The 15,418-nt window shown below is 51.4% G+C and overlaps 2 long non-coding RNA genes across 3 annotated transcripts in view; one reads left to right on the plus strand and one right to left on the minus strand.

The window, feature by feature from the left end:
* LOC141275930 (uncharacterized) overlaps nucleotides 1-2,633 on the plus strand; it is a 29,108-nt gene extending 26,475 nt beyond the window's left edge. The window contains exons 3-4 of the long non-coding RNA XR_012324597.1: nucleotides 1,428-1,580; nucleotides 2,393-2,633. This is a non-coding gene — a long non-coding RNA (uncharacterized lncRNA). The remainder of the gene's footprint in view (nucleotides 1-1,427; nucleotides 1,581-2,392) is intronic.
* Nucleotides 2,634-7,187: 4,554 nt separating this feature from the next.
* On the minus strand, nucleotides 7,188-14,482 carry LOC117314144 (uncharacterized). Of its 2 annotated transcripts, none has more exons than XR_012324599.1 (2): nucleotides 12,554-14,482; nucleotides 7,188-9,310 (listed from the first exon to the last, which is right to left on the minus strand). It is a non-coding gene; the product is annotated as an uncharacterized lncRNA (long non-coding RNA). The 2 variants fall into 2 exon arrangements; XR_012324598.1 differs by having other exon boundaries at nucleotides 10,122-14,482.
* Between the last annotated feature and the right edge of the window lie 936 nt (nucleotides 14,483-15,418).

The raw sequence follows: 15,418 nt of genomic DNA on the forward strand, positions 1-15,418 counted from the left end.
ACTGTGTCAGTTATTTCTCCAACCGCAACATCACCTCACCTATCTTTTAAAATTTTTTTAGAATGAGTAGGTTTTACTTTAATAATACAAACAATCTCTCCCTCTCTCTCTCTCTCTCTCTCTCTCTCTCTCTATATATATATATATAGTTGAGCAAGTGGGATGACCTCTTAGTGTGAAACATTGTTTTTGTTTGTTTTTTTTTATAAATGTATTTATTTTTGGCTGCATTGGGTCTTCGTTGCTGTGCTCGGGCTTTCTCTAATTGCGGCGAGCGGGGGCTACTCTTTGCGGTGCACAGGCTTCTCATTGCGGTAGCTTCTCTTGTTGCAGAGCACAGGCTCTAGGTGCACGGGCTTCAGTAGTTGCAGCATGCGGGCACAGTAGTTGTGGCTCGAGGGCTCTAGAGCACAGGCTCAGTAGTTGTGGCTCACGGGCTTAGTTGTTCCACGGCATGTCAGATATTCCCGGACCAGGGCTCAAACCCATGTCCCCTGCATTGGCAGGCGGATTCTTAACCACTGTGCCACCAGGGAAGTCCCGAAGCATTGTTTAGTCACTTGGCCATCATATCACGAGTGCCTACTAAGTGGTCACGTACAGAGATGAAACAGACATGTCACTCCCTCACCCTAAACTCTTCCATGGCTCCCTGTTGCCTAGAGAACAAAGCCGAACTCCTGGGCCCAGCATTCAAGACCCTCCATAATCTGGCCCAGCCTCTCTCTCCAGCCTTGAGCATTGCCTTCCATTGGCATTAAACCACATTCTTGACTCCCGTCCCCACCCTAATGGCCATGTGTTGGTGTTCTCTATGCTGCTTGCCTGCAGTGCCTTCCAAGCACCTTCACCAACAAACTCCTGTTCTTTTCCATAAGGCTGAGGTCCCCTCTAGGAAGCCTTCCCTGACTGCCCCCTCCTCCAGCCCCACAGCTTTCAGGCATCCTCCATGACCATTGGAGTCTTGGCTCGTCCCTCCAAAGGTGTGAAGGGCAGAGCCATGTCAAGCCTCTCTCAGGGTCTTTCCTGAGGTTGGGCTCAGGCTCATGGCAGGGGGACATCCATGTGGCTTTGCAGAGGCCTCAAGAAGTTCCCATGAGTCCATGCAGAGCTGAGGGCCCAGAGGGACCAGCTCTGTACCCCTCTCTCTGGGAGCATCAGTTAGGGATCCCTGGACCCTCGGCCACCCTGGACACCTTCTAACCCAAAGAATCAGGCCGGGCCAGAGTAGCTTCAGCCAGCTCTGCAGGAGTGCAGGTGTACAGGCCTTCTCAGAGGACCCCACCCTGGCATGGTGGTCAGGGCCCTCCAAGGATGGGAGAACGCTCAGATGTTCCTGGCATCCTTGTCTCCGAGAAGGTGGGCAGGGAGGGACAGAGAGGGGACGCAGAGGTTTGGGGTTGACTTTTTTCTCTTTCACATTCTAGTAAGGACCCTCCATGCATTGGCCAGGATGGTTGTGGGCTGTACCTCGCTGAGCCCTCCCCTCACTAAGGCTGCCCCACACCCAGCCTCTTAATGCAGCAAGCTCTACACCAGGCAGGATCCACCAGCCAGAAATAACAGGAGCATCCTCGAGGGTGAGTACAGGCGGAGCCGAGGTAACAGGAGAAAGGCTGATTCATCTCCAGGCTGTGAGGCCAGATAGTGCCCCTTGCTGCCCTCACCCCCTAGCCTGGAGGCCCCCAGCCTCGCCTGTCCTGGTGCTGTGTTCTGGTACCTCCTCTGGGCTGGGAGGAACCGTCCTAATGCCCAGGGCAGGGCAGGGCAGGGGGGCCCAAAGGTCACCCTTCCCTGCTTCCTGGCCCTGGCCAGAGCTGTACCTGTGGCCTCTTTTGCAAAGAGGAGACAGACGGTACCCACTCCTAGCCTGCTTGTGACGATCACATGAGCCAGCACAGCGCCTTGGCATGGAGCACGTTATATACAACACACGTCCGTTTCTACGTGGGGAAACAGGCTCAGCCAGTGCTGTGATTTGAACCCAGGCCTTGGCTGTCCTAAGGAAAGAGCTCAGGGCAGGAAGGAGGCTGGCTGGGGGGCTAGAGAGGGCTCTAGTGCCAGCCTGGGGCGGGAGCTTGTAATCCTCACCACCTCCTTTGTGCAACGCCCACGGACCGGAGCCCAGAGCCCTCCCTGGGCCCCTCTGCCTGGACCAGACACCCTGTGCTTCCTTCTGCCCCATCCCAAGTTCACAGTCAGCCTGATGCCTGGCAGCCTCAGGCTGCCCACCCCACGCCCCACCCCCACCTTTGGAGTAGGACCGGAACATTTGTTGGGCATTTGTTCTTAAGTTCTGGGAAAGGAGAAGGAAGGGAGGGGCGGGCTTCGGGGAAGGCTGCCCTGGGGACAGTAATCAGATCCTGGGAACCATGTGATTTGTTTCTGGCAGATGTGTTTACAGATGTTTTTGTCCGGAGGCTGGGGAAGAAGATGAGGACCCATTCCTTTATTGGGGGGCAGCAAGTGGCGCAGCAGGAGCACAAGGCAGGTTTGCTATCAGTTATTTAATGAACCTTCCCGGCTGGCCAGGCACAGGCGAGCAAGGCAGTAGCTTTTCCAGCAGCTCTGGGGTGGGGGAATGATTCCCCCTTGCTGCTGTATCAATATTCAGCTTCTTGTTTATATGTTCAGTTGGAATGTCCTCTATCTGAGAACGAGGATGAGGTAACTTAGGACCATATTCCTGGAAGTCTGGTTTCATGGTTTACTTATTCCTAAATCTGTTTGTCCTAAAGTGGACCAGCCAGTGCAAGGCATGCTGGGAAGTTTGCTGTGAGGTGGAGGGGTCAGGACTGGACACGGCTTCGGGGCCTGACAACTGACTGTGGACTCAAGTGTGATGTAGGCTCTGCGGTGGGGTGTGGGGAGGGCATCCACCTCCCTGGGCCGGAAGCAGCAGCGGGAGGGAACCAAGGTGGTGGGTGGGACTGAACTCAGTGGGGTGGGGGGAGGAGACACCCCCAAACAGGAAGACGTTCCTTGTAGCCACATAGTCCACCGTCAGTGAAAATCAGAACACAGCCCCAGCCCCCATCAACTTCCAAGGAGAGAAAATGCAGAGAGGAGGTCCTGGCTGCTAGAAACAACTCAGGTGGCTGGAATCAGGAGGGCCTTTATTATCCCACATGATATATTGGCTAAGGTACTCGGGAAGCTGCTGGTAACAAAAAGACCCCAAAGTGAAGTCACTTAAATAAGGTAGAAGACTGTTTCTCTCTCACATCACAGCCCCAAGGTGAGTGCCCCAAGGTGAGTGTCCCAAGGTGAGTGCTCCAATGGGACCACTGTCATCTCCAGGATGGGGCTTCCAAAGGGCTCCAGCTGCTGCTGTTTTTCAGCGAGTGAGAAGAGGGGAAGAGAGTGCCCAAGGCAAACATCTTTAAGAAGAGGATCCAGAATTTGCAATGGGATGTTCTGCTCACATCCCATCAGCCCGGACTCAGTCACATGGCCACACTCAGCTGCCCAAGGATGCTTGGAAGTGTAGTCTGCAACTGCGGGGGCGGGGGGGCAGCACATGTCCAGCTAAAACTCAGTAGGTTCTATTACTAAAAGGATGACAGGAAGAATGGACACTAGAGGACCGTTAACAGTGCCTGCCACAAGCAACAAGGAGTCTGGTGATAGGGTACCTCTAGGGTTGATTAATTCAGTAGCTCACCAACGTATTCATGTCTTCAGGGATCCAGTGTATTGACTTTTAGTCTCAGGCTGGTCCCCTCGTGGCCTCAAGATGGCTGCCAGTACTACAGCATCACACCCTTAGGCACTAATACAAAAAGGCAGAAAAGAGAATGTTCCTCCCTTGTGTCTATGAAAACTTTCTCAGAAGCCCCCTTCTCCAACTGACTTCCCTTAACTCTCCTTGGCCAGAATAGCATCATGTGTCCATTCCTGCTCCAATTACTAGCAAAGGCAGTGGAATGACCAGGATTGGCTTGGGTCGATTGAGAATAACCCCCCAGGGCATGTGATAGTTGTATGTCATTTCATTTATAAGAACTTAGAGGTAGGTCTGCAGCTGAGATGGCCTTGCAGAGCTGTCCTGAGCTGGGGCAAGGAGCTGGATCCTCACAGGTCACATTGATCAGTCTCTGGATACAGGCTGTCTCTGGAAGAAGAAATGACCTTGGATGAGCCAGTTTCTTCAGCCCAGGCAAATGCTGCTCCCCTGGTGTTGCTGCCTCAGGAGCTTGGAGAAAGGATCCCACTGAGCCAGCCTCAGGCCTCTGAGGATGAGGTGACAGTCAGCTGGTGCCAGAGTCTCTGAGAGGGTGGGATGCAGAGTGTGGAAAAAAATCTAAAACTGGGACTAAGTGCCAATGCTGCCTGAAGAGCCCAGAAACGAACCCTTACACTTATGGTCAATTGATTTTTTTCTAAGACGATTCAATGGGGAAAAAATAGTTTTTTCAACATATGGTGCTAGAAAACTGGATATCCACATGCAAAAGAATGAAGTTGGACCCCCCTTCTCACACCATATATGAAACCCAATTCAAAATGTATCAAAGATCTCAATGTAAGAGCTGAAACCGTAAAACTCTTAGAAGAAAACAGAGGATTTATTCGTTACAATTTTGGATTAGGCAATGGTTTCTTAAACATGACACCAAAAGCACAAATAACTAAAGAAAAAAATAGTTAAATTGGACTTCATTAAAATTAAAATTTGGAGGGAATTCCCTGGCAGTCCAGTGGTTCGGGCTCTGCACTTTCACTGCCAAGGGCCAGGGTTCAACCTCTGGTCAGGGAACTAAAATCCCGCAGGCCGCACAGCGCAGCCAAAAAAAATAAAAAAACTTAAGTGTTTTTTTTTAATGTTTCAAAGGACACCATCAAGACAGTGAAAAGAGAACCCACAGAATGGAATCAATGATTTATCAATCGTATATCTGATAAGGGACTTAATACCTGGAATATATAAAGAATTCTTACAACAAAAAAATTTAAAAATGGACAGTGGATTTGAAAGGCATTTCTCCAGGAAAGATATACAATGACCAAAAAGCACATTAAAAGATGTTCAACAGGGCTTTCCTGGTGGCACAGTGGTTGAGAGTTCGCCTGCCGATGCAGGGGACACGGGTTCGTGCCCCGGTCTGGGAAGATCCCAAATGCCGCGGAGCGGCTGGGCCCGTGAGCCATGGCCGCTGAGCCTGCGCGTCCGGAGCCTGTGCTCCACAGCGGGAGAGGCCACAGCAGTGAGAGGGCCGCGTACCGCAAAAAAAAACAAAAAAAAAAGATGTTCAACATCATTAATCACCAAAGCCACAGTGAGACACCACTTCACACCCACTAAGATGGCTATAATCAGAAAGACGGACAATGACAAGTGTCAGAGAGATGTCATACATTGCTGGGGGAACGTAAAAACGGTGCAGCGGCTTTGGAAAACAGTCTGTCAATGCCTCAAACAGCTAAGCATAGAGTTACCGCATGACCCAGAAATTCCCTTCCCAGTTATACACCCAAGAGAACTGAAAACACATATCCACGTAAAAATATGTACGTGGATGTTCATAGCAGTACTATTATTATAGCCAAAGGCTTTAACAACCCACATATCCATCAGCTGATGCATGGATATATCCATACAATGGAATATTATGCAGCAATAAAAGGGAGTGGGGTACTGACACGTGCTACAACATGGGTGAACCTTGAAAACATGCTGAGTGAAAAAAGCCAGACAGAAAAAGCCACATATCATATGATTCCATTTATATGGAGTGTCCAGAACAGGCAAATCCAAAGAGACAGAAAGTAGATGAGTGGCTGCCAGGGGCTGAGGGAGGAGGGAATGGGAGTGACCGCTGATAGGAATGGCAGCTCTTTTTGGAATGATGGAAATGTTCTAAAATTAGTGATGACGGTTGCCTAATTCTGTGAATATACTAAAAAAAAAAATCACTGGGCAAATGTTATGGTGATAATAATAATATTATTTTAAATATATAATTTAGATTTTATATATTATATATATATTTACTTTAGTTATTTATTTTGGTCCCATGGATAAGGGGCCTAACACGGTCCCCTGGCAGTCCCAGCTTCCAATTCAGTGGAACCATTGTTCTGTCCACTGTTGGAAGCATTTCCCCTTGCAAGTTTCAGGAACAGGAAACAAAAATTCCATGAGTGGTTACTGGGTGTAGTCATGATTCCTCACTGTGTGTTCTGTTGCGGGATATGCTGGCCTCTGATTCAGCACATACGCTTTATCCTCTAAGTGAGGACCCCATTTTTCAGGGGTTGCCTCCCAACTAGGGACATACCTTCAGTCTTCAGTAGGTCACGCCCCATATTCTTGGACCAGCTGTTTCTGGGTGGTGAAGTACCTTAGAGACAATAGCTTAATAAAGGCTCACTCTGCCCTGGAGGATCCCTTGCTGGGTTGTGGCTGAAGTGTGCCCAGCTGTGCTCTCCAATGCTGCTGAGAAGGGCCCGTGGCAGAGGAAGGGCAGGGGGAGCAGCAGCTTTGACCCCAGCTTGGTCTAAAGCCACGAGATGTGACGCCCACCCCACTCCCAGCTGAAATTTTCAGGAAGAGTTCATTTTACTGGAGTCTGGGAGGAAACGACAAGGATTGAGTAGTGAAGGCTGAGAGAGAGATCATTTTACCACCAAGATCCTGCAAGATAATATTCAAAGTGAAAATAATGAGGACTTCCCTGGTGGTCCAGTGGCTAAGGCTCCGCACTCCCAATGCAGGGGGCCCGGCTTCGATCCCTGGTCAGGGAACTAGATCCCACATGCTGCAACTAAACATCCTACGTGCTGCAACTAAACATCCCGCATGCCGCAACTAAAGTTCTATAAAAAATGAAATAAATTAATTAAAAAGAAAAAAGAGGGCTTCCCTGGTGGCGCAGCGGTTGAGAATCTGCCTGCCAATGCAGGGGACACGGGTTCGAGCTCGGGTCCGGGAAGATCCCACATGCCGCGGAGCAACTAAGCCAGTGCGCCGCAACTACTGAGCCTGCGCTCTAGAGCCCGCGAGCCACAACTACTGAGCCCACGCACCGCAACTACTGAAGCCTGCGCACCTAGAACCCATGCTCCGCAACAAGAGAAGCCACAGCAACGAGAAGCCCGCGCACCGCAAGAAGAGTAGCCCCCGCTCACTGCAACGAGAGAAAGCCCGCGCACAGCAACAAAGACCCAATGCAGCCAAAAATAAATAAATAAATAATTTTTAAAAAAATGGTTGAAAGGATACATTTTATGTTATGTATATTTTACCACAACCAATTTTTTGTTTTTGCTTTGTCTTTTTTTTGGGCCACGCCACGCAGCATGCAAGATCTTAGTTCCCCGACCAGGGATGGAACCCGCGCCCCCTGCAATGGAAGCACAGATTCTTAACCACTGGACAGCCAGGGTAGTCCCCACAATTAATTTTTGTAAATCATAATAAAAAGGAGATGGGAAATGTGAGGCAAGGTCAGGAAGCACTATGGCGAAGTCAGTGGCTGAACTTGAAAGCCATGCAAAAGATGTGTGTCAAGTTTGTGCTTAAAAGATAGAAATCCCGGGCTTCCCTGGTGGCGCAGCGGTTGAGAGTCCGCCTGCCGATGCAGGGGACACGGGTTCGTGCCCCGGTCCGGGAAAATCCCACATGCCGCGGAGCGGCTGGGCCCGTGAGCCATGGCCGCTGAGCCTGCGCGTCTGGAGCCTGTGCTCCGCAACGGGAGAGGCCACAGCAGTGAGAGGCCCGTGTACCGCAAAAAAAAAAGGATAGAAGTCCTGAACCTAAATTTCCTCAAATTTCAGGGAAATCGAAGCACCTCCTTATTTGCCTTTAGCAATCCACTGTTTTAATAGCAGCATGGAACTCTCTTATAACAAAACCTTTCTTGGTTTGAAAGAACACAGCTGACTCCAGTGAATAATTTTCTATTAAATGGAGGAGGGGTGATGATGATGACGATGGTGATGATTCACTTTCCAGCCCTTATTCTCAGCCAGGCACTCTCATAAGCACTTTATACATGTTAACTCATCTAATCCTCACACTCACCCTTTGAGGAAGGGTGTACATTGACCCCACTTTGCAAGATCTGGAAGCACCTTCTAAGTCAGGATAATTCATTTGTAGTCAATGCCATTTTTACATTGGTCTTTAACCAATTTCCACTTCCTCCATGTTTGGCCAGTCTGACTCCTGACAAGCCATGCCAGGTGTGCCCGTCCAGATACAAGCACCCCATCAGAAAGAGGCCAGCATGGGGACTGTGCCCCTGGAAACAGCTACCTGGCTTCCCTGCCCTCAGACCTCTGTCCTCAGCCGATGCTGCCCTGTCACCCTCTCCTCCATTTCTGCCACTGCCTGAGCCTCGCCATGGCTAGGGCTCCAGGCTCCATGCCCTGGTAACCCCACCTCCCCTCTCACTTCTGATGTCATCTCCGGTAAGCCCTGGGCCTCCCCATTCTGTTCCCTGTCCCAGGAAAGTCTCTACATGCCCAAAAACCTCAGACAAGCCAAATATACCTGAATATTTCTTCACCAGGAAACTCCACATCCTAACCACGCTGGATAAAAAAGCTTTTTTTTTTTTTTAAATCAGAGTTCATAAAACCCCCGATGACTCTGCGATGTTTTGGTAGAGAAAAAAACAAACAAAAAGCAACATTTCACAAAATGGATTTCTGGCCATTGCAAAATGATGATAAACTGTCCCAACTTCCCAGAAAGACTGAAAGGAAGATTCATCTGCAATCAGCTTCTTACTTTCCATTTGGGTTTTAAATGCAATCCCACCCCCAGTTTGATTACAGAAATTCAGAACTGAGATTGAGGGAGAATATTCACACGAAGAAGAAAAAGAGATGAGCATCCAACGCAGAGCCAAGAAACTGCTGGAAGCCCTCAGCCCAGCCCAACCCTTTCCCATCACAAAGCCACAGAATTTCAGGACTGGGAGGAACTGTAGACCTACCGGCCCAGCTGTTACATCCCTGGATAAGCACTTGCCCTTCCATTTGGATTGTCTATAAATTACTGTACAATCTGAGATGTGGAAACAAACACTGAAATTAACAATGACTTAAAGAAGGTAGAATTTTAGTTCTCTCTTAGGTAAGAGGCCAGAGGTGTGGGGGGGGGGGCGGTCAGGGCTCAAGGATTTAGCTGCTCCCCAAAGTCATTCAAACACCTCAGGCTTCTGCTGCCCTGTCTGTCCCTCCACACTCAGCTTTCATCTCATGGTCCAAAGCAGTCGCTCCAGCTCCGGCCATTGCACCCATAGTCAGCCAGCAGACCTGACCCAGAGATCACTCCCATCACTTCTGTTCTGAAGGGGAGCTGGGGAAAAAAAAAAAAAAAGCAGTTGTTATTTGGGAAGCCAGGTGCCCAGCTAAAATGTCTACTGCTACATAAGATAGAGAAATGGGTATTGGGGAGGGACTGGCCACGTCTGCCGCAGAGGGCTCCTAGGGGAAAATGCAAGTCATTCTGTGGCACAAATTTCCAGAATGAGTTGTGCTGAAACATAATGAATGTCACATTTTGTTTTATTTGGAACTCGCTAGCATCTTGGGCACAGTTCCACTTTGTTGTTAATGTCAAAATTGCATCTCAAGAAAAACTGTAATGACTAGTGGACTTTGCTGCTAGTTCAGAGGGTGGGCTCTGGAGGCAGACTGCTCAGGTTTGATTCTGGGCCCTCTTCCTACAAGCCAAATGGCTTTGGGCAAATTACCTACCTGTTTGTGACTCAGTTTACACATCTGTAAAATGGGGATAATCATTGTTCCTGCCTTACTTGACTGTTGTGAGATTGCATGTGGGAGTACCCAGCACCATACTGGGGACATAGGAAAAGCTTGATAAATGCTAGTTGTGGTAGTTAGTCTCCAAAGATGACTCCAAACAACCCCTACCCTCTCTGTACACATATGCCCCTCCTCCATCAAGATGTGGAGCTTACCTGTAACCCCTTGAGTCTGGGTTGGGACTAGGACCCAGTGGAAGTGACGGCCACTCTGGGCCTGACCTTTAAGGAAACAGGCAGCTTTCACTTCCTCCCTCTTGGAACCCAGATGCCATGCTGTGAGGAAGCCCAAGCAGCTGCATGGATAGGCCCACATGGAAGGCAACTAGGCTCCCAGCTCACCCACAGTCTCCACTGAGATCCCAGCCTTGTGAGTGAGCCATCTGGGAAGTGGATCTTCCAGGTAGTCAGCTATCCCAGCTGATGCCATGTGCAGCTGAGAGATGATCCTGCCGAGCCTATGCAATTGCAAACTGTGAGCAAAGAAATGACTGTTGTTTTAAGCTACTAAATTTGGGGGGGGGGGTGTGTTTTCATGCAGTGATAGATGACCAGAAGGCAATTTGATATGTAGAAGTAGGATGCTATTGAAATAAAAACTTTAGGGACTTCCCTGGTGGCGTAGTAGTTAAGAATCCGCCTGCCAACGCAGGGGACATAGGTTCGATCCCTGGTACGGGAAGATCCCACATGCCCTGGAGCAACTAAGCCCGTGCGCCACAACTACTGAGCCTGCGCTCTAGAGCCCGAGAGCCACAACTACTGAGCCTGAATGCCACAACTACTGAAGCCTGTGCACCTAGAGCCCATGCTCCACAACAAGAGAAGCCACTGCAATGAGAAGCCCGCGCACCTCAATGAAGAGTAGCCCCTGCTCGCCGCAACTAGAGAAAGCCCGTGTGCAGCAATGAAGACCCAATGCAGCCAAAATTAATTAATTAATTAATTTAATTTAATTAAAACTTTAAACGTGTGGCATTAGTTTGGGAACCAGATGGCAGGAAGGGCCTAGAGGAAACTGTGAAAGCTTAAAGAAGAGTGAGGAGAGTGCTATTGGATGATGAAGAAAATAGGACCCCAGTTATGTAGCTGAAGTGGGATAAAAGCAGACGCTTGTTTTAATCCCCTCCTATTCACCTCTTTGGTGAGAGAGGGATCCCCCACCTGAAGGTGGTGGCAATGGCTGAAAACACAACACCCAACACTGGACAGATGAGACAGCAATCTGTTTATGCATCATATATACTCACAGCCCAGGGAAAGAGGACACTGCACACCATGCAGACCCACACCTAACTTGCCCTCAGGAACAGTGTGAACAACCAGGGGCAGGGAAGCCAGGCTCTGTAGTATCAAGAGGGTGAGGTGCCTCTGGTTCCCATGGGCGGACGTGATGGGGTTTGTTGGTATAATTCCTCGGGCTGCCAGGAGGCTGAAACCCGCTTCACAGGGATAAGCAGGAATTGTACCAGGTCCGTGGGACAAGGTGGGTTGTTTAGCTAGGGGACCTTATCCACGGGAGCAGAGTTCCTGTGCAAGGGACTTGCTGTCAGGCCATTTGAGGTTCTCCCAATTTCACCAGAAGTCAAGGCTGTACATAATACGGGGCCTAAATTTTAGTCTTTATACCACAGTGCTTAGCAAAACCAGTGGCTGTGGTGATGTGAAAGATAGAAAAAGTGTCCAGTGACCACGTAGGTCTGGTTAAAGTGACTACCAGGCAGAATGTTGAAAATGCCCGGTATCCTCTTCTAACTATTAAGTATTTCATTTCTTTAGGAATGAGGTTGTCAGGATGAACATTTGCAAAACAATCTTGGCTGTCTTTGAGCCGAGGACAGAGCCTGGCGTGCTGCTTATCTGCCTTATTATTTGAACGAATGCATTCTGGTGCCTCTGTCCTGCCACAGGTCCTGCGTCAGTTTCAGCAAGTTCTTCACCTGCAAATAGTCTGCTTCTGTGAACAGTTTATTTAAGCAGAGCAAGTGACTGGAGCAATAAGCAGGGCACCTGGGGAGCCGAGATGACCAAAAGGTACCAGAAGGTAGTTTTTCCCAGGCAAAGTTAATTTTTTCTGCTTCAACTGCCATAATATTGTTTCCCAGAGGAAACGGTCAGTGATGTCAAATAGGGGATGCAGAGGGCTCAGGGGCTGGTCGCTCTGAGGTTCCTCCAGGGAGCCAGTGGGCATGCAGGAAGTGGGCAGGTGAGGCTGCCACAGGTCCAGTTCACTATGCAGGTTTTCTTGTTTAAGTCACACACCCACCTTACTAAGTTGTCATAAACATTCCCATTTTAGACATGAGGTTATTGAGGCTCAGAGAGGTCATCAAGATTTGAACTCCTGTCTCTCTGGGAATAAAACTCATGCTCTTTCAATGACACCAGGGAGTCCCAAGCTGTCTCCCAAAGACCCTGCCCTGTGACTACCCAGGGGACCCACCAGAGTCCCCGATCTCAGATAGGAATGAAAACAGACTACGTGGCAGATCCCATCCTTTGCGTGTTACAGTGCACAAACCTGCAAAGCTCATCTGTGTCAATGAGCAGGGGGTGGGGTGTGGACACCCCCAGACCCCACTCGGACTTGGGCCAGACCCTCTCTTCACAGGGCACTTTTGCAGTGTCACTCATTCAACTATATCGTGGACTACCACGCACCAGTCCCTGCCTGGGGCCAGACTGCCTGGGCCTGAATCACATGCAGCTGTGTGATGCTGAGTAGGTGGCCTCAGTTTCCTCATCTGTGGAATGGTGGTAATACAGACACCTACCTCCCAGAGTGGTCGGAAGGAATGGATGATTTAAGCTGTATTGCACGGTGTCAGGCATATAGCAAGCACTCTCCTTTCATTATCATCATCATCATCTGATGAATAGATGAATGGAATTCATTGTAAAACTGTAAGATAGACAGGAAAGGCTATAATTAACCCCGTTTTATAGGTGAGAAAATTGAAGCTCAGAGGCATTAAAAAGGTTGCAGAGACAGAATGGGTACAATTATTCTTATTTTACAGATGAGGAAACTGAGGCTCAGGGAGATAAGTAACAAGTTCAAGGTCAAAGTCAGTGTCAAAGGCAGGCCTAAATGCTCTGGCCCAGGCTCCCCCTCTGCCCTCAGTAATATCCCCCTCTTTGGAATTCTGCACTAACACAGCAGGATTTCACAGAGGGCACAGGTAGCCCTCGTCATCAATGGCCAAGAGGACAGGTGGCCTGAGACGGTGTAGGTCCTGCAGTAGCTTGTATCTTCCAGCCAAATCTGCCCGTGGCCTCACCCGTTCAGGTCTCACCTGCTCAGGTGCTGCAGGAAGTCCCCTGGAAAATGTTGGCTCAGGAACCCCCCTCCCCCTCTCCCACTGGGCTCAGCACCTGTGCCTGCCCAGGTGGATGGAGACAGGGGGGCTGGACTTGGAGACCCGCAGTACCTCACCCTCAGCTGGCTGGATCAGAGGGCCCTGGCGCTCTGCCTGAATTGCACCATTATTGCTTCCTTTGGGTTTAAGGTGGTATGTAGCCGGAACTTCCTCACGAAGCAGAAATTACCCTGAGGGGAGACAATTAAGAGTTCTTAAAGAAAGGGAGGGGCTGGGTGTGTTTCTCGATTTTTAGTGAAAGGAAGTAATTTGTTTTGAAGGGAGGGTAGTGGAAAGGGATGGAAGAAAGTTCCAGAGTGTGGAAGTTGGAGGGGGCGTTGACTGGCACTTATGAGAGGTTTGGGGGAGACTGCTGTTAAGAAGCGCTCACGTGGATTAAGCATGTTCTTTTGCTAGGCTCTGTCCTCAGCCCAGACCTGCGCGACCTCATTGAACCCGCCAGGTGGAGACGCCTAGCGTTGAGCCCTCCACACGGCCCGCCCCGCGGACGCCAACTCGGCCTCCATTCAAGCGCTTCATCCAACAACCTCTGGAGCCCCTGGGGCGCAGGAGAACTGGAGGGACAGGGCTAGAAATGCTGAGTGCAGCGGGGAATAAACCGGAGAAACGAAGGCGAGGGAAGGAGCTGGAGACACAGAGGATTATCGTGAGCGCTGGAGGCTCGGTGCTGCCGCCTTGAGGCTGCGCGGGGGACCCAGACGGAGGGCCCGGAGGCTCCAGGGGGCACCCGCCGCCCCCCGGGGAGTCTGCGGGCGCCCTCGACCACAGCCACGGGGGTGGGGACGCAGGTCTCGGCAGGCGGACCCCCGACCCCTCACCAGAGCCCCGGCCGGCCTCTCCCACCCTGGGTTTTCGGCGCTCCCAGCATCCCCAGCTCTCCCACCTCCGGGCGCTTGTTCCAGCTGTGCCCTCTGCCTGAAACACTTCCTCCATGCATTAAGCTCCTCGTCCTCCCAGGCCTCCCCAGGCAGCCCCCCTGGCCGTGAACCCCGCCCCTGGCCAGAATTTCTGCTCCTGCCTCCAGTTTCCCCGGAGCCCCACAGCCCTCGGGTACAGCGTCCTCTCCTCCCCACCGAGGGGTCCGCAGGGCTCCGATGGACAGACGCCGAATGAACTGGAGTATCTGGAGCAGCGGAGACGCAGGGCGTGGTGGATAAGCGCCAGCGGACTCGCACACCCGCCTCCCAGGGCCGGCTACGTGGCTGAAGGGACAGCAGGACCTGGCGCGGGCGCAGGGAGCCTTTTCCTGGCCCGAGGACGCCCCCTGGGGGCCGGAGCCTCCCAGCAGGTACGTTCTTGGCTCGGCGCGCCCCCGCGTCTGATCCTCGACCCCCGGCGCCTCTGAGAGCCTCCCCCCACCTCTCCCCAGGGTCCTCCTGGTTTGGGAGGACCGACTGTATCGATAGATCTGTGAGTCAGAGGGTGCGCCTCCTCTATGAATACCCGCGCGACGAGAAGGAGCGGGCGGGAGGGCAGATCCGAATCAGCACCGACCCGGCCTTTCGCCCCGGACTCCCGCCCCGGACTCCCCCTCCTCTGGGTGACACGCGCACACTGTGCGCACACACGCACGCTCCGGGTGCACACGCTTGACGCACGGCCTACCCCACACATGCGCTCACTTGTGCACACACTGACACACACGACACTCGCGTGCACACACGTAGACACACCGCCCTTTCTGTAAGTGTGGTCCACCCTTCTGCCCACCTCACCTCGCGGGGGTCATCACCAGATGGTGCTCCCCAGGCCTTGCCGCCCCCCCATCCCTCATGCTGCTCAGGTTAGTTGCAGGGCTGGGGCGGTATCCCCCAGCTTCCCAGAATCCCCGGGTGGTGCCCACCTTCCAGACCAGGCCCTTCGACTCCCCACTCACTCATGACCCACTCATGTGCCGGACCCCCCCACCCCACCCCGGAACAGAGTACGGGATAAGCTAGGCCTGTTGTGAGAGTGGTGTTGACAATGACTAGCGTGACTGCACCTTAACCCAGAGTGAGGAGCTGTGGTGGTGGAATTTTAGGTCATGGGACAGGCGGGCGGAGGGCTCTCAGCAGTCTCCCCCAGCCTCCTTATTGACTATTCATCATTCCCCCTCCTCAATTTGAGGTGCCACCTTTATACTTAGGTCTATTTCCGGACTCCAAAGGGTTCCATCGATGTCTACCCTGCATTGCACAGAACCAATTATTCTCGTATAAGGATAGCAATAGGACTTTCCGTGGGGTGGGGGCCTCCTCTCACCGCCTGCTTCCGCTT

This window comes from Tursiops truncatus, chromosome 11 (assembly GCF_011762595.2).
Source record: "Tursiops truncatus isolate mTurTru1 chromosome 11, mTurTru1.mat.Y, whole genome shotgun sequence".
NCBI lineage: Eukaryota > Metazoa > Chordata > Mammalia > Artiodactyla > Delphinidae > Tursiops > Tursiops truncatus.